Source organism: Neocloeon triangulifer, unplaced genomic scaffold (assembly GCF_031216515.1).
Source record: "Neocloeon triangulifer isolate White Clay Creek 2 clone unplaced genomic scaffold, ASM3121651v1 ptg000013l, whole genome shotgun sequence".
NCBI classification, from domain to species: Eukaryota; Metazoa; Arthropoda; class Insecta; order Ephemeroptera; family Baetidae; genus Neocloeon; species Neocloeon triangulifer.
In genome coordinates this window covers 42,815-61,034 of record NW_026775555.1, presented here as the reverse complement: position 1 = coordinate 61,034, position 18,220 = coordinate 42,815, and the positions used below count along the sequence as shown (strand labels likewise).

Sequence of the window (18,220 nt, the reverse complement as noted above, 5' to 3'; positions counted from 1 at the left end):
TTCACATTAATTTTAGATTTATTTGTGATTAAATTACTGATTAACCTTCAACTCTCCCATCTTTGCCTTCTCTCTCTTCCTGACCAACATCCTCAATCCCTTACAAAATTTCAAGGGGTGCCTTGGCCTTTTTGCCCCTAAAGGCGCTACGCGTTATTTACGCTTTAGCATGAACTATGCTGAAATCACTTTTAATTTTTATTTTTTTAATAGGTGACGTTCCTTTCGCGCGTCCTTGACATTTCACTAATCCTTGCATGCCCACGCACCAGCCCCATCATTTTCAAAGCATGCCTTGCACTAATTCCACCCTCATCCACCCCCTAAACCCAGATTAACGTAGATGGCTCATTCCTTTTCACATAAATTTTAGATTTATTTGTGATTAAATTACTGGGTGACCATCAAATCTTCCTTCCTTGCCTTCTCTCTCTTCCTGACCAACATCCTCAATCCCTTACAAAATTTCAAGGGGTGCCTTGGCCTGTTTGTCCCACTCGGCTCGTCGTCCACCTTTTTCTCCTTCGCTCGTCTCCTGTTTGAATCACTTTTAATTATTATTTTTTTAATAGGTGACGTTCCTCTTGCCCTTCTTTGGTCTTTCAGCAAGCCATGCAAGCCCACCGAGCAGCAACATCATTTGCAAAGCGTGCCTCACTTTCAATCCACCCTCAACAACCCACGCACATCGAGTAAAGCAGCCGGCTTAATATTTTTGTAAGTAAATTTTATATTTATTTTCTATTTAATTTCTAAGTGACCTTCAACTCTCCCATCTTTGCCTTCTCTCTCTTCCTGACCAACATCCTCAATCCCTTACAAAATTTCAAGGGGTGCCTTGGCCTTTTTGACCCTCAAGGCGCTACGTCCGTTATTTACACTTTAGCATGAACTATGCTGAAATCACTTTTAATTTTTATTTTTTTAATAGGTGACGTTCCTCTCGCGCTTCCTTGACATTTCACCAATCCTTGCATGCCCACACACCAGCCCCATCATTTTCAAAGCATGCCTTGCACTAATTCCACCCTCATCCACCCCCTTAACCCAGATTAACGTAGATGGCTCATTCCTTTTCACATTAATTTTAGATTTATTTGTGATTAAATTACTGATTTACCTTCAACTCTCCCATCTTAGCCTTCTCTCTCTTCCTGACCAACATCCTCAATCCCTTACAAAATTTCAAGGGGTGCCTTGGCCTTTTTGACCCTCAAGGCGCTACGTCCGTTATTTACGCTTTAGCATGAACTATGCTGAAATCACTTTAAATTTTTATTTTTTTAATAGGTGACGTTCCTCTCGCGCGTCCTTGACATTTCACCAATCCTTGCATGCCCACGCACCAGCCCCATCATTTTCAAAGCATGCCTTGCACTAATTCCACCCTCATCCACCCCCTAAACCCAGATTAACGTAGATGGCTCATTCCTTTTCACATTAATTTTAGATTTATTTGTGATTAAATTACTGATTAACCTTCAACTCTCCCATCTTTGCCTTCTCTCTCTTCCTGACCAACATCCTCAATCCCTTACAAAATTTCAAGGGGTGCCTTGGCCTTTTTGCCCCTAAAGGCGCTACGCGTTATTTACGCTTTAGCATGAACTATGCTGAAATCACTTTTAATTTTTATTTTTTTAATAGGTGACGTTCCTCTCGCGCGTCCTTGACATTTCACTAATCCTTGCATGCCCACGCACCAGCCCCATCATTTTCAAAGCATGCCTTGCACTAATTCCACCCTCATCCACCCCCTAAACCCAGATTAACGTAGATGGCTCATTCCTTTTCACATAAATTTTAGATTTATTTGTGATTAAATTACTGGGTGACCATCAAATCTTCCTTCCTTGCCTTCTCTCTCTTCCTGACCAACATCCTCAATCCCTTACAAAATTTCAAGGGGTGCCTTGGCCTGTTTGTCCCACTCGGCTCGTCGTCCACCTTTTTCTCCTTCGCTCGTCTCCTGTTTGAATCACTTTTAATTATTTTTTTTTTAATAGGTGACGTTCCTCTGGCCCTTCTTTGGTCTTTCAGCAAGCCATGCAAGCCCACCGAGCAGCAACATCATTTGCAAAGCGTGCCTCACTTTCAATCCACCCTCAACAACCCACGCACATCGAGTAAAGCAGCCGGCTTAATATTTTTGTAAGTAAATTTTATATTTATTTTCTATTTAATTTCTAAGTGACCTTCAACTCTCCCATCTTTGCCTTCTCTCTCTTCCTGACAAACATCCTCAATCCCTTACAAAATTTCAAGGGGTGCCTTGGCCTTTTTGACCCTCAAGGCGCTACGTCCGTTATTTACGCTTTAGCATGAACTATGCTGAAATCACTTTTAATTTTTATTTTTTTAATAGGTGACGTTCCTCTCGCGCTTCCTTGAAATTTCACCAATCCTCTCATGCCCACACACCAGCCCCATCATTTTCAAAGCATGCCTTGCACTAATTCCACCCTCATCCACCCCCTTAACCCAGATTAACGTAGATGGCTCATTCCTTTTCACATTAATTTTAGATTTATTTGTGATTAAATTACTGGGTGACCATCAAATCTTCCTTCCTTGCCTTCTCTCTCTTCCTGACCAACATCCTCAATCCCTTACAAAATTTCAAGGGGTGCCTTGGCCTGTTTGTCCCACTCGGCTCGTCGTCCACCTTTTTCTCCTTCGCTCGTCTCCTGTTTGAATCACTTTTAATTATTATTTTTTTAATAGGTGACGTTCCTCTGGCCCTTCTTTGGTCTTTCAGCAAGCCATGCAAGCCCACCGAGCAGCAACATCATTTGCAAAGCGTGCCTCACTTTCAATCCACCCTCAACAACCCACGCACATCGAGTAAAGCAGCTGGCTTAATATTTTTGTAAGTAAATTTTATATTTATTTTCTATTTAATTTCTAAGTGACCTTCAACTCTCCCATCTTTGCCTTCTCTCTCTTCCTGACCAACATCCTCAATCCCTTACAAAATTTCAAGGAGTGCCTTGGCCTTTTTGACCCTCAAGGCGCTACGTCCGTTATTTACGCTTTAGCATGAACTATGCTGAAATCACTTTTAATTTTTATTTTTTTAATAGGTGACGTTCCTCTCGCGCGTCCTTGACATTTCACTAATCCTTGCATGCCCACGCACCAGCCCCATCATTTTCAAAGCATACCTTGCACTAATTCCACCCTCATCCACCCCCTAAACCCAGATTAACGTAGATGGCTCATTCCTTTTCACTTTAATTTTAGATTTATTTGTGATTAAATTACTGGGTGACCTTCAAATCTTCCTTCCTTGCCTTCTCTCTCTTCCTGACCAACATCCTCAATCCCTTACAAAATTTCAAGGGGTGCCTTGGCTTGTTTGTCCCACTCGGCTCGTCGTCCACCTTTTTCTCCTTCGCTCGTCTCCTGTTTGAATCACTTTTAATTATTATTTTTTTAATAGGTGACGTCCCTCTGGCCCTTCTTTGGTCTTTCAGCAAGCCATGCAAGCCCACCGAGCAGCAACATCATTTGCAAAGCGTGCCTCACTTTCAATCCACCCTCAACAACCCACGCACATCGAGTAAAGCAGCCGGCTTAATATTTTTGTAAGTAAATTTTGTATTTATTTTCTATTTAATTTCTAAGTGACCTTCAACTCTCCCATCTTTGCCTTCTCTCTCTTCCTGACCAACATCCTCAATCCCTTACAAAATTTCAAGGGGTGCCTTGGCCTTTTTGACCCTCAAGGCGCTACGTCCGTTATTTACACTTTAGCATGAACTATGCTGAAATCACTTTTAATTTTTATTTTTTTAATAGGTGACGTTCCTCTCGCGCTTCCTTGACATTTCACCAATCCTTGCATGCCCACACACCAGCCCCATCATTTTCAAAGCATGCCTTGCACTAATTCCACCCTCATCCACCCCCTTAACCCAGATTAACGTAGATGGCTCATTCCTTTTCACATTAATTTTAGATTTATTTGTGATTAAATTACTGATTTACCTTCAACTCTCCCATCTTAGCCTTCTCTCTCTTCCTGACCAACATCCTCAATCCCTTACAAAATTTCAAGGGGTGCCTTGGCCTTTTTGACCCTCAAGGCGCTACGTCCGTTATTTACGCTTTAGCATGAACTATGCTGAAATCACTTTTAATTTTTATTTTTTTAATAGGTGACGTTCCTCTCGCGCGTCCTTGACATTTCACCAATCCTTGCATGCCCACGCACCAGCCCCATCATTTTCAAAGCATGCCTTGCACTAATTCCACCCTCATCCACCCCCTAAACCCAGATTAACGTAGATGGCTCATTCCTTTTCACATTAATTTAAGATTTATTTGTGATTAAATTACTGATTAACCTTCAACTCTCCCATCTTTGCCTTCTCTCTCTTCCTGACCAACATCCTCAATCCCTTACAAAATTTCAAGGGGTGCCTTGGCCTTTTTGCCCCTAAAGGCGCTACGCGTTATTTACGCTTTAGCATGAACTATGCTGAAATCACTTTTAATTTTTATTTTTTTAATAGGTGACGTTCCTCTCGCGCGTCCTTGACATTTCACCAATCCTTGCATGCCCACGCACCAGCCCCATCATTTTCAAAGCATGCCTTGCACTAATTCCACCCTCATCCACCCCCTAAACCCAGATTAACGTAGATGGCTCATTCCTTTTCACATTAATTTTAGATTTATTTGTGATTAAATTACTGATTAACCTTCAACTCTCCCATCTTTGCCTTCTCTCTCTTCCTGACCAACATCCTCAATCCCTTACAAAATTTCAAGGGGTGCCTTGGCCTTTTTGCCCCTAAAGGCGCTACGCGTTATTTACGCTTTAGCATGAACTATGCTGAAATCACTTTTAATTTTTATTTTTTTAATAGGTGACGTTCCTCTCGCGCGTCCTTGACATTTCACTAATCCTTGCATGCCCACGCACCAGCCCCATCATTTTCAAAGCATGCCTTGCACTAATTCCACCCTCATCCACCCCCTAAACCCAGATTAACGTAGATGGCTCATTCCTTTTCACATAAATTTTAGATTTATTTGTGATTAAATTACTGGGTGACCATCAAATCTTCCTTCCTTGCCTTCTCTCTCTTCCTGACCAACATCCTCAATCCCTTACAAAATTTCAAGGGGTGCCTTGGCCTGTTTGTCCCACTCGGCTCGTCGTCCACCTTTTTCTCCTTCGCTCGTCTCCTATTTGAATCACTTTTAATTATTATTTTTTTAATAGGTGACGTTCCTCTGGCCCTTCTTTGGTCTTTCAGCAAGCCATGCAAGCCCACCGAGCAGCAACATCATTTGCAAAGCGTGCCTCACTTTCAATCCACCCTCAACAACCCACGCACATCGAGTAAAGCAGCCGGCTTAATATTTTTGTAAGTAAATTTTATATTTATTTTCTATTTAATTTCTAAGTGACCTTCAACTCTCCCATCTTTGCCTTCTCTCTCTTCCTGACCAACATCCTCAATCCCTTACAAAATTTCAAGGGGTGCCTTGGCCTTTTTGACCCTCAAGGCGCTACGTCCGTTATTTACGCTTTAGCATGAACTATGCTGAAATCACTTTTAATTTTTATTTTTTTAATAGGTGACGTTCCTCTCGCGCGTCCTTGACATTTCACTAATCCTTGCATGCCCACGCACCAGCCCCATCATTTTCAAAGCATACCTTGCACTAATTCCACCCTCATCCACCCCCTAAACCCAGATTAACGTAGATGGCTCATTCCTTTTCACTTTAATTTTAGATTTATTTGTGATTAAATTACTGGGTGACCTTCAAATCTTCCTTCCTTGCCTTCTCTCTCTTCCTGACCAACATCCTCAATCCCTTACAAAATTTCAAGGGGTGCCTTGGCTTGTTTGTCCCACTCGGCTCGTCGTCCACCTTTTTCTCCTTCGCTCGTCTCCTGTTTGAATCACTTTTAATTATTATTTTTTTAATAGGTGACGTCCCTCTGGCCCTTCTTTGGTCTTTCAGCAAGCCATGCAAGCCCACCGAGCAGCAACATCATTTGCAAAGCGTGCCTCACTTTCAATCCACCCTCAACAACCCACGCACATCGAGTAAAGCAGCCGGCTTAATATTTTTGTAAGTAAATTTTGTATTTATTTTCTATTTAATTTCTAAGTGACCTTCAACTCTCCCATCTTTGCCTTCTCTCTCTTCCTGACCAACATCCTCAATCCCTTACAAAATTTCAAGGGGTGCCTTGGCCTTTTTGACCCTCAAGGCGCTACGTCCGTTATTTACACTTTAGCATGAACTATGCTGAAATCACTTTTAATTTTTATTTTTTTAATAGGTGACGTTCCTCTCGCGCTTCCTTGACATTTCACCAATCCTTGCATGCCCACACACCAGCCCCATCATTTTGAAAATGACATTTTCAAAGCATGCCTTGCACTAATTCCACCCTCATCCACCCCCTTAACCCAGATTAACGTAGATGGCTCATTCCTTTTCACATTAATTTTAGATTTATTTGTGATTAAATTACTGATTTACCTTCAACTCTCCCATCTTAGCCTTCTCTCTCTTCCTGACCAACATCCTCAATCCCTTACAAAATTTCAAGGGGTGCCTTGGCCTTTTTGACCCTCAAGGCGCTACGTCCGTTATTTACGCTTTAGCATGAACTATGCTGAAATCACTTTTAATTTTTATTTTTTTAATAGGTGACGTTCCTCTCGCGCGTCCTTGACATTTCACCAATCCTTGCATGCCCACGCACCAGCCCCATCATTTTCAAAGCATGCCTTGCACTAATTCCACCCTCATCCACCCCCTAAACCCAGATTAACGTAGATGGCTCATTCCTTTTCACATTAATTTAAGATTTATGTGTGATTAAATTACTGATTAACCTTCAACTCTCCCATCTTTGCCTTCTCTCTCTTCCTGACCAACATCCTCAATCCCTTACAAAATTTCAAGGGGTGCCTTGGCCTTTTTGCCCCTAAAGGCGCTACGCGTTATTTACGCTTTAGCATGAACTATGCTGAAATCACTTTTAATTTTTATTTTTTTAATAGGTGACGTTCCTCTCGCGCGTCCTTGACATTTCACCAATCCTTGCATGCCCACGCACCAGCCCCATCATTTTCAAAGCATGCCTTGCACTAATTCCACCCTCATCCACCCCCTAAACCCAGATTAACGTAGATGGCTCATTCCTTTTCACATTAATTTTAGATTTATTTGTGATTAAATTACTGATTAACCTTCAACTCTCCCATCTTTGCCTTCTCTCTCTTCCTGACCAACATCCTCAATCCCTTACAAAATTTCAAGGGGTGCCTTGGCCTTTTTGCCCCTAAAGGCGCTACGCGTTATTTACGCTTTAGCATGAACTATGCTGAAATCACTTTTAATTTTTATTTTTTTAATAGGTGACGTTCCTCTCGCGCGTCCTTGACATTTCACTAATCCTTGCATGCCCACGCACCAGCCCCATCATTTTCAAAGCATGCCTTGCACTAATTCCACCCTCATCCACCCCCTAAACCCAGATTAACGTAGATGGCTCATTCCTTTTCACATAAATTTTAGATTTATTTGTGATTAAATTACTGGGTGACCATCAAATCTTCCTTCCTTGCCTTCTCTCTCTTCCTGACCAACATCCTCAATCCCTTACAAAATTTCAAGGCGTGCCTTGGCCTGTTTGTCCCACTCGGCTCGTCGTCCACCTTTTTCTCCTTCGCTCGTCTCCTATTTGAATCACTTTTAATTATTATTTTTTTAATAGGTGACGTTCCTCTGGCCCTTCTTTGGTCTTTCAGCAAGCCATGCAAGCCCACCGAGCAGCAACATCATTTGCAAAGCGTGCCTCACTTTCAATCCACCCTCAACAACCCACGCACATCGAGTAAAGCAGCCGGCTTAATATTTTTGTAAGTAAATTTTATATTTATTTTCTATTTAATTTCTAAGTGACCTTCAACTCTCCCATCTTTGCCTTCTCTCTCTTCCTGACCAACATCCTCAATCCCTTACAAAATTTCAAGGGGTGCCTTGGCCTTTTTGACCCTCAAGGCGCTACGTCCGTTATTTACACTTTAGCATGAACTATGCTGAAATCACTTTTAATTTTTATTTTTTTTATAGGTGACGTTCCTCTCGCGCTTCCTTGACATTTCACCAATCCTTGCATGCCCACACACCAGCCCCATCATTTTCAAAGCATGCCTTGCACTAATTCCACCCTCATCCACCCCCTTAACCCAGATTAACGTAGATGGCTCATTCCTTTTCACATTAATTTTAGATTTATTTGTGATTAAATTACTGATTTACCTTCAACTCTCCCATCTTAGCCTTCTCTCTCTTCCTGACCAACATCCTCAATCCCTTACAAAATTTCAAGGGGTGCCTTGGCCTTTTTGACCCTCAAGGCGCTACGTCCGTTATTTACGCTTTAGCATGAACTATGCTGAAATCACTTTTAATTTTTATTTTTTTAATAGGTGACGTTCCTCTCGCGCGTCCTTGACATTTCACCAATCCTTGCATGCCCACGCACCAGCCCCATCATTTTCAAAGCATGCCTTGCACTAATTCCACCCTCATCCACCCCCTAAACCCAGATTAACGTAGATGGCTCATTCCTTTTCACATTAATTTTAGATTTATTTGTGATTAAATTACTGATTAACCTTCAACTCTCCCATCTTTGCCTTCTCTCTCTTCCTGACCAACATCCTCAATCCCTTACAAAATTTCAAGGGGTGCCTTGGCCTTTTTGCCCCTAAAGGCGCTACGCGTTATTTACGCTTTAGCATGAACTATGCTGAAATCACTTTTAATTTTTATTTTTTTAATAGGTGACGTTCCTCTCGCGCGTCCTTGACATTTCACTAATCCTTGCATGCCCACGCACCAGCCCCATCATTTTCAAAGCATGCCTTGCACTAATTCCACCCTCATCCACCCCCTAAACCCAGATTAACGTAGATGGCTCATTCCTTTTCACATAAATTTTAGATTTATTTGTGATTAAATTACTGGGTGACCATCAAATCTTCCTTCCTTGCCTTCTCTCTCTTCCTGACCAACATCCTCAATCCCTTACAAAATTTCAAGGGGTGCCTTGGCCTGTTTGTCCCACTCGGCTCGTCGTCCACCTTTTTCTCCTTCGCTCGTCTCCTGTTTGAATCACTTTTAATTATTATTTTTTTAATAGGTGACGTTCCTCTGGCCCTTCTTTGGTCTTTCAGCAAGCCATGCAAGCCCACCGAGCAGCAACATCATTTGCAAAGCGTGCCTCACTTTCAATCCACCCTCAACAACCAACGCACATCGAGTAAAGCAGCCGGCTTAATATTTTTGTAAGTAAATTTTATATTTATTTTCTATTTAATTTCTAAGTGACCTTCAACTCTCCCATCTTTGCCTTCTCTCTCTTCCTGACCAACATCCTCAATCCCTTACAAAATTTCAAGGGGTGCCTTGGCCTTTTTGACCCTCAAGGCGCTACGTCCGTTATTTACGCTTTAGCATGAACTATGCTGAAATCACTTTTAATTTTTATTTTTTTAATAGGTGACGTTCCTCTCGCGCTTCCTTGACATTTCACCAATCCTTGCATGCCCACACACCAGCCCCATCATTTTCAAAGCATGCCTTGCACTAATTCCACCCTCATCCACCCCCTAAACCCAGATTAACGTAGATGGCTCATTCCTTTTCACATTAATTTTAGATTTATTTGTGATTAAATTACTGATTGACCTTCAACTCTCCCATCTTAGCCTTCTCTCTCTTCCTGACCAACATCCTCAATCCCTTACAAAATTTCAAGGGGTGCCTTGGCCTTTTTGACCCTCAAGGCGCTACGTCCGTTATTTACGCTTTAGCATGAACTATGCTGAAATCACTTTTAATTTTTATTTTTTTAATAGGTGACGTTCCTCTCGCGCGTCCTTGACATTTCACCAATCCTTGCATGCCCACGCACCAGCCCCATCATTTTCAAAGCATGCCTTGAACTAATTCCACCCTCATCCACCCCCTAAACCCAGATTAACGTAGACGGCTCATTCCTTTTCACATTAATTTTAGATTTATTTGTGATTAAATTACTGGGTGACCTTCAAATCTTCCTTCCTTGCCTTCTCTTTCTTCCTGACCAACATCCTCAATCCCTTACAAAATTTCAAGGGGTGCCTTGGCCTTTTTGACCCTCAAGGCGCTACGTCCGTTATTTACGCTTTAGCATGAACTATGCTGAAATCACTTTAAATTTTTATTTTTTTAATAGGTGACGTTCCTCTCGCGCTTCCTTGACATTTCACCAATCCTTGCATGCCCACGCACCAGCCCCATCATTTTCAAAGCATGCCTTGCACTAATTCCACCCTCATCCACCCCCTAAACCCAGATTAACGTAGATGGCTCATTCCTTTTCACATTAATTTTAGATTTATTTGTGATTAAATTACTGGGTGACCTTCAAATCTTCCTTCCTGCCTTCTCTTTCTTCCTGACCAACATCCTCAATCCCTTACAAAATTTCAAGGGGTGCCTTGGCCTGTTTGTCCCACTCGGCTCGTCGTCCACCTTTTTCTCCTTCGCTCGTCTCCTGTTTGAATAGCTTTTAATTTTTATTTTTTTAATAGGTGACGTTCCTCTGGCCCTTCTTTGGTCTTTCAGCAAGCCATGCAAGCCCACCGAGCAGCAACATCATGCGCAAAGCTTGCCTCACTTTCAATCCACCCTCAACAACCCACGCACATCGAGTAAAGCAGCCGGCTTAATATTTTTGTAAGTAAATTTTATATTTATTTTCTATTTAATTTCTAAGTGACCTTCAACTCTCCCATCTTTGCCTTCTCTCTTTTCCTGACCAACATCCTCAATCCCTTACAAAATTTCAAGGGGTGCCTTTGCCTTTTTGACCCTCAAGGCGCTACGTCCGTTATTTACGCTTTAGCATGAACTATGCTGAAATCACTTTTAATTTTTATTTTTTTAATAGGTGACGTTCCTCTCGCGCGTCCTTGACATATCACCAATCCTTGCATGCCCACGCACCAGCCCCATCATTTTCAAAGCATGCCTTGAACTAATTCCACCCTCATCCACCCCCTAAACCCAGATTAACGTAGATGGCTCATTCCTTTTCACATTAATTTTAGATTTATTTGTGATTAAATTACTGATTAACCTTCAACTCTCCCATCTTTGCCTTCTCTCTCTTCCTGACCAACATCCTATATCCCTTACAAAATTTCAAGGGGTGCCTTGGCCTTTTTGACCCTCAAGGCGCTACGTCCGTTATTTACGCTTTAGCATGAACTATGCTGAAATCACTTTTAATTTTTTTTTCAATACGTGACGTTCCTCTCGCGCTTCCTTGACATTTCACCAATCCTTGCATGCCCACGCACCAGCCCCATCATTTTCAAAGCATGCCTTGCACTAATTCCACCCTCATCCACCCCCTAAACCCAGATTAACGTAGATGGCTCATTCCTTTTCACATTAATTTTAGATTTATTTGTGATTAAATTACTGGGTGACCTTCAAATCTTCCTTCCTTGCCTTCTCTCTCTTCCTGACCAACATCCTCAATCCCTTACAAAATTTCAAGGGGTGCCTTGGCCTGTTTGTCCCACTCGTCTCGTCGTCCACCTTTTTCTCCTTCGCTCGTCTCCTGTTTGAATCGCTTTTAATTATTATTATTTTAATAGGTGACGTTCCTCTGGCCCTTCTTTGGTCTTTCAGCAAGCCATGCAAGCCCACCGAGCAGCAACATCATTTTCAAAGCGTGCCTAACTTTCAATCCACCCTCAACAACCCACGCACATCGAGTAAAGCAGCCGGCTTAATATTTTTGTAAGTAAATTTTATATTTATTTTCTATTTAATTTCTAAGTGACCTTCAACTCTCCCCTTTGCCTTCTCTCTCTTCCTGACAAACATCCTCAATCCCTTACAAAATTTCAAGGGGTGCCTTGGCCTTTTTGACACTCAAGGCGATACGTCCGTTATTTACGCTTTAGCATGAACTATGCTGAAATCACTTTTAATTTTTATTTTTTTAATAGGTGACGTTCCTCTGGCCCTTCTTTGGTCTTTCAGCAAGCCATGCAAGCCCACCGAGCAGCAACATCATGCGCAAAGCGTGCCTCACTTTCAATCCACCCTCAACAACCCACTCACATCGAGTAAAGCAGCCTGCTTAATATTTTTGTAAGTAAATTTTATATTTATTTTCTATTTAATTTCTAAGTGACCTTCAACTCTCCCATCTTTGCCTTCTCTCTCTTCCTGACCAACATCCTCAATCCCTTATAAAATTTCAAGGAGTGCCTTAGCCTTTTTGACCCTCAAGGCGCTACGTCCGTTTATTACGCTTTAGCATGAACTATGCTGAAATCACTTTTAATTTTTATTTTTTTAAAAGGTGACATTCCTCTTGCGCTTCCTTGACATTTCACTAATCCTTGCATGCCCACGCACCAGCCCCATCATTTTCAAAGCATGCCTTGCACTAATTCCACCCTCATCCACCCCCTAAACCCAGATTAACGTAGATGGCTCATTCCTTTTCACATTAATTTTAGATTTATTTGTGATTAGATTACTGGGTGACCTTCTAATCTTCCTTCCTTGCCTTCTCTTTCTTCCTGACCAACATCCTCAATCCCTTACAAAATTTCAAGGGGTGCCTTGGCCTGTTTGTCCCACTCGGCTCGTCGTCCACCTTTTTCTCCTTCGCTCGTCTCCTGTTTGAATCGCTTTTAATTTTTATTTTTTTAATAGGTGACGTTCCTCTGGCCCTTCTTTGGTCTTTCAGCAAGCCATGCAAGCCCACCGAGCAGCAACAACATTTGCAAAGCGTGCCTCACTTTCAATCCACCCACGCACATCGAGTAAAGCAGCCGGCTTAATATTTTTGTAAGTAAATTTTATATTTATTTTCTATTTAATTTCTAAGTGACCTTCAACTCTCCCATCCTTTGCCTTCTCTCTCTTCCTGACCAACATCCTCAATCCCTTACAAAATTTCAAGGGGTGCCTTGGCCTTTTTGACCCTCAAGGCGCTACGTCCGTTATTTACGCTTTAGCATGAACTATGCTGAAATCACATTAAAATTTTATTTTTTTAATAGGTGACGTTCCTCTCGCGCTTCCTTGACATTTCACCAATCCTTGCATGCCCACGCACCAGCCCCATCATTTTCAAAGCATGCCTTGCACTAATTCCACCCTCATCCACCCCCTAAACCCAGATTAACGTAGACGGCTCATTCCTTTTCACATTAATTTTAGATTTATTTGTGATTAAATTACTGGGTGACCTTCAAATCTTCCTTCCTTGCCTTCTCTTTCTTCCTGACCAACATCCTCAATCCCTTACAAAATTTCAAGGGGTGCCTTGGCCTTTTTGACCCTCAAGGCGCTACGTCCGTTATTTACGCTTTAGCATGAACTATGCTGAAATCACTTTAAATTTTTATTTTTTTAATAGGTGACGTTCCTCTCGCGCTTCCTTGACATTTCACCAATCCTTGCATGCCCACGCACCAGCCCCATCATTTTCAAAGCATGCCTTGCACTAATTCCACCCTCATCCACCCCCTAAACCCAGATTAGATGGCTCATTCCTTTTCACATTAATTTTAGATTTATTTGTGATTAAATTACTGGGTGACCTTCAAATCTTCCTTCCTGCCTTCTCTTTCTTCCTGACCAACATCCTCAATCCCTTACAAAATTTCAAGGGGTGCCTTGGCCTGTTTGTCCCACTCGGCTCGTCGTCCACCTTTTTCTCCTTCGCTCGTCTCCTGTTTGAATCGCTTTTAATTTTTATTTTTTTAATAGGTGACGTTCCTCTGGCCCTTCTTTGGTCTTTCAGCAAGCCATGCAAGCCCACCGAGCAGCAACATCATGCGCAAAGCTTGCCTCACTTTCAATCCACCCTCAACAACCCACGCACATCGAGTAAAGCAGCCGGCTTAATATTTTTGTAAGTAAATTTTATATTTATTTTCTATTTAATTTCTAAGTGACCTTCAACTCTCCCATCTTTGCCTTCTCTCTCTTCCTGACCAACATCCTCAATCCCTTACAAAATTTCAAGGGGTGCCTTGGCCTTTTTGACCCTCAAGGCGCTACGTCCGTTATTTACGCTTTAGCATGAACTATGCTGATATCACTTTAAAATTTTATTTTTTTAATAGGTGACGTTCCTCTCGCGCTTCCTTGACATTTCACCAATCCTTGCATGCCCACGCACCAGCCCCATCATTTTCAAAGCATGCCTTGCACTAATTCCACCCTCATCCACCCCCTAAACCCAGATTAACGTAGATGGCTCATTCCTTTTCACATTAATTTTAGATTTATTTGTGATTAAATTACTGGGTGACCTTCTAATCTTCCTTCCTTGCCTTCTCTTTCTTCCTGACCAACATCCTCAATCCCTTACAAAATTTCAAGGGGTGCCTTGGTTTTTTTGACCCTCAAGGCGCTCCGTCCGTTATTTACGCTTTAGCATGAACTATGCTGATATCACTTTAAAATTTTATTTTTTTAATAGGTGACGTTCCTCTCGCTCATCCTTGACATTTCACCAATCCTTGCATGCCCACGCACCAGCCCCATCATTTTCAAAGCATGCCTTGCACTAATTCCACCCTCATCCACCCCCTAAACCCAGATTAACGTAGATGGCTCATTCCTTTTCACATTAATTTTAGATTTATTTGTGATTAAATTACTGGGTGACCTTCAAATCTTCCTTCCTTGCCTTCTCTCTCTTCCTGACCAACATCCTCAATCCCTTACAAAATTTCAAGGGGTGCCTTGGCCTGTTTGTCCCACTCAGCTCGTCGTCCACCTTTTTCTCCTTCGCTCGTCTCCTGTTTGAATCGCTTTTAATTATTATTATTTTAATAGGTGACATTCCTCTGGCCCTTCTTTGGTCTTTCAGCAAGCCATGCAAGCCCACCGAGCAGCAACATCATTTGCAAAGCGTGCCTCACTTTCAATCCACCCTCAACAACCCACGCACATCGAGTAAAGCAGCCGGCTTATTATTTTTGTGAGTAAATTTTATATTTATTTTCTATTTAATTTCTAAGTGACCTTCAACTCTCCCATCTTTGCCTTCTCTCTCTTCCTGACAAACATCCTCAATCCCTTACAAATGTTCAAGGGGTGCCTTGGCCTTTTTGACACTCAAGGCGCTACGTCCTATATTTACGCTTTAGCATGAACTATGCTGAAATCACTTTTAATTTTTATTTTTTTAATAGGTGACGTTCCTCTGGCCCTTCTTTGGTCTTTCAGCAAGCCATGCAAGCCCACCGAGCAGCAACATCATTTGCAAAGCGTGCCTCACTTTCAATCCACCCTCAACAACCCACGCACATCGAGTAAAGCAGCCGGCTTAATATTTTTGTAAGTAAATTTTATATTTATTTTCTATTTAATTTCTAAGTGACCTTCAACTCTCCCATCTTTGCCTTCTCTCTCTTCCTGACCAACATCCTCAATCCCTTACAAAATTTCAAGGGGTGCCTTTTTGACCCTCAAGGCGCTACGTCCGTTATTTACGCTTTAGCATGAACTATGCTGAAATCACTTTAAATTTTTATTTTTTTAATAGGTGACGTTCCTCTCGCGCTTCCTTGACATTTCACCAATCCTTGCATGCCCACGCACCAGCCCCATCATTTTCAAAGCATGCCTTGCACTAATTCCACCCTCATCCACCCCCTAAACCCAGATTAACGTAGATTGCTCATTCCTTTTCACATTAATTTTAGATTTATTTGTGATTAAATTACTGGGTGACCTTCTAATCTTCCTTCCTTGCCTTCTCTTTCTTCCTGACCAACATCCTCAATCCCTTACAAAATTTCAAGGGGTGCCTTGGTTTTTTTGACCCTCAGGGCGCTCCGTCCGTTATTTACGCTTTAGCATGAACTATGCTGATATCACTTTAAAATTTTATTTTTTTAATAGGTGACGTTCCTCTCGCGCATCCTTGACATTTCACCAATCCTTGCATGCCCACGCACCAGCCCCATCATTTTCAAAGCATGCCTTGCACTAATTCCACCCTCATCCACCCCCTAAACCCAGATTAACGTAGATGGCTCATTCCTTTTCACATTAATTTTAGATTTATTTGTGATTTAATTACTTGGTGACCTTCAAATCTTCCTGCCTTGCCTTCTCTTTCTTCCTGACCAACATCCTCAATCCCTTACAAAATTTCAAGGGGTGCCTTGGCCTGTTTGTCCCACTCGGCTCGTCGTCCACCTTTTTCTCCTTCGCTCGTCTCCTGTTTGAATCGCTTTTAATTATTATTATTTTAATAGGTGACGTTCCTCTGGCCCTTCTTTGGTCTTTCAGCAAGCCATGCAAGCCCACCGAGCAGCAACATCATTTGCAAAGCGTGCCTCACTTTCAATCCACCCTCAACAACCCACGCACATCGAGTAAAGCAGCCGGCTTATTATTTTTGTGAGTAAATTTTATATTTATTTTCTATTTAATTTCTAAGTGACCTTCAACTCTCCCATCTTTGCCTTCTCTCTCTTCCTGACAAACATCCTCAATCCCTTACAAATGTTCAAGGGGTGCCTTGGCCTTTTTGACACTCAAGGCACTACGTCCTTTATTTACGCTTTAGCATGAACTATGCTGAAATCACTTTTAATTTTTATTTTTTTAATAGGTGACGTTCCTCTGGCCCTTCTTTGGTCTTTCAGCAAGCCATGCAAGCCCACCGAGCAGCAACATCATTTGCAAAGCGTGCCTCACTTTCAATCCACCCACGCACATCGAGTAAAGCAGCCGGCTTAATATTTTTGTAAGTAAATTTTATATTTATTTTCTATTTAATTTCTAAGTGACCTTCAACTCTCCCATCTTTGCCTTCTCTCTCTTCCTGACCAACATCCTCAATCCCTTACAAAATTTCAAGGGGTGCCTTGGCCTTTTTGACCCTCAAGGCGCTACGTCCGTTATTTACGCTTTAGCATGAACTATGCTGAAATCACTTTAAATTTTTATTTTTTTAATAGGTGACGTTCCTCTCGCGCTTCCTTGACATTTCACCAATCCTTGCATGCCCACGCACCAGCCCCATCATTTTCAAAGCATGCCTTGGACTAATTCCACCCTCATCCACCCCCTAAACCCAGATTAACGTAGATGGCTCATTCCTTTTCACATTAATTTTAGATTTATTTGTGATTAAATTACTGGGTGACCTTCAAATCTTCCTTCCTTGCCTTCTCTTTCTTCCTGACCAACATCCTCAATCCCTTACAAAATTTCAAGGGGTGCCTTGGCCTTTTTGACCCTCAAGGCGCTACGTCCGTTATTTACGCTTTAGCATGAACTATGCTGAAATCACTTTAAATTTTTATTTTTTTAATAGGTGACGTTCCTCTCGCGCTTCCTTGACATTTCACCAATCCTTGCATGCCCACGCACCAGCCCCATCATTTTCAAAGCATGCCTTGGACTAATTCCACCCTCATCCACCCCCTAAACCCAGATTAACGTAGATGGCTCATTCCTTTTCACATTAATTTTAGATTTATTTGTGATTAAATTACTGGGTGACCTTCAAATCTTCCTTCCTTGCCTTCTCTTTCTTCCTGACCAACATCCTCAATCCCTTACAAAATTTCAAGGGGTGCCTTGGCCTTTTTGACCCTCAAGGCGCTACGTCCGTTATTTACGCTTTAGCATGAACTATGCTGAAATCACTTTAAATTTTTATTTTTTTAATAGGTGACGTTCCTCTCGCGCTTCCTTGACATTTCACCAATCCTTGCATGCCCACGCACCAGCCCCATCATTTTCAAAGCATGCCTTGCACTAATTCCACCCTCATCCACCCCCTAAACCCAGATTAACGTAGATGGCTCATTCCTTTTCACATTAATTTTAGATTTATTTGTGATTAAATTACTGGGTGACCTTCAAATCTTCCTTCCTGCCTTCTCTTTCTTCCTGACCAACATCCTCAATCCCTTACAAAATTTCAAGGGGTGCCTTGGCCTGTTTGTCCCACTCGGCTCGTCGTCCACCTTTTTCTCCTTCGCTCGTCTCCTGTTTGAATCGCTTTTAATTTTTATTTTTTTAATAGGTGACGTTCCTCTGGCCCTTCTTTGGTCTTTCAGCAAGCCATGCAAGCCCACCGAGCAGCAACATCATTTGCAAAGCGTGCCTCACTTTCAAT

At 41.9% G+C, this 18,220-nt stretch overlaps 2 long non-coding RNA genes across 5 annotated transcripts in view; both read left to right on the top strand.

The window, feature by feature from the left end:
- Positions 1-18,220, top strand: part of LOC132198649 (uncharacterized) — a 45,018-nt gene that overhangs the window by 10,041 nt on the left and 16,757 nt on the right. For 3 of the 4 annotated variants that reach the window (XR_009442002.1, XR_009442000.1, XR_009441999.1), the window contains 4 exons: positions 9,225-9,335; positions 10,626-10,770; positions 11,700-11,844; positions 12,057-12,201. This is a non-coding gene — a long non-coding RNA (uncharacterized LOC132198649). The remainder of the gene's footprint in view (positions 1-9,224; positions 9,336-10,625; positions 10,771-11,699; positions 11,845-12,056; positions 12,202-18,220) is intronic. The other variant, XR_009442001.1, reaches the window with a different exon arrangement.
- LOC132198889 (uncharacterized) lies at positions 2,358-6,092 on the top strand. Its single transcript, XR_009442055.1, has 3 exons — positions 2,358-2,869; positions 5,234-5,378; positions 5,952-6,092. It is a non-coding gene; the product is annotated as an uncharacterized LOC132198889 (long non-coding RNA).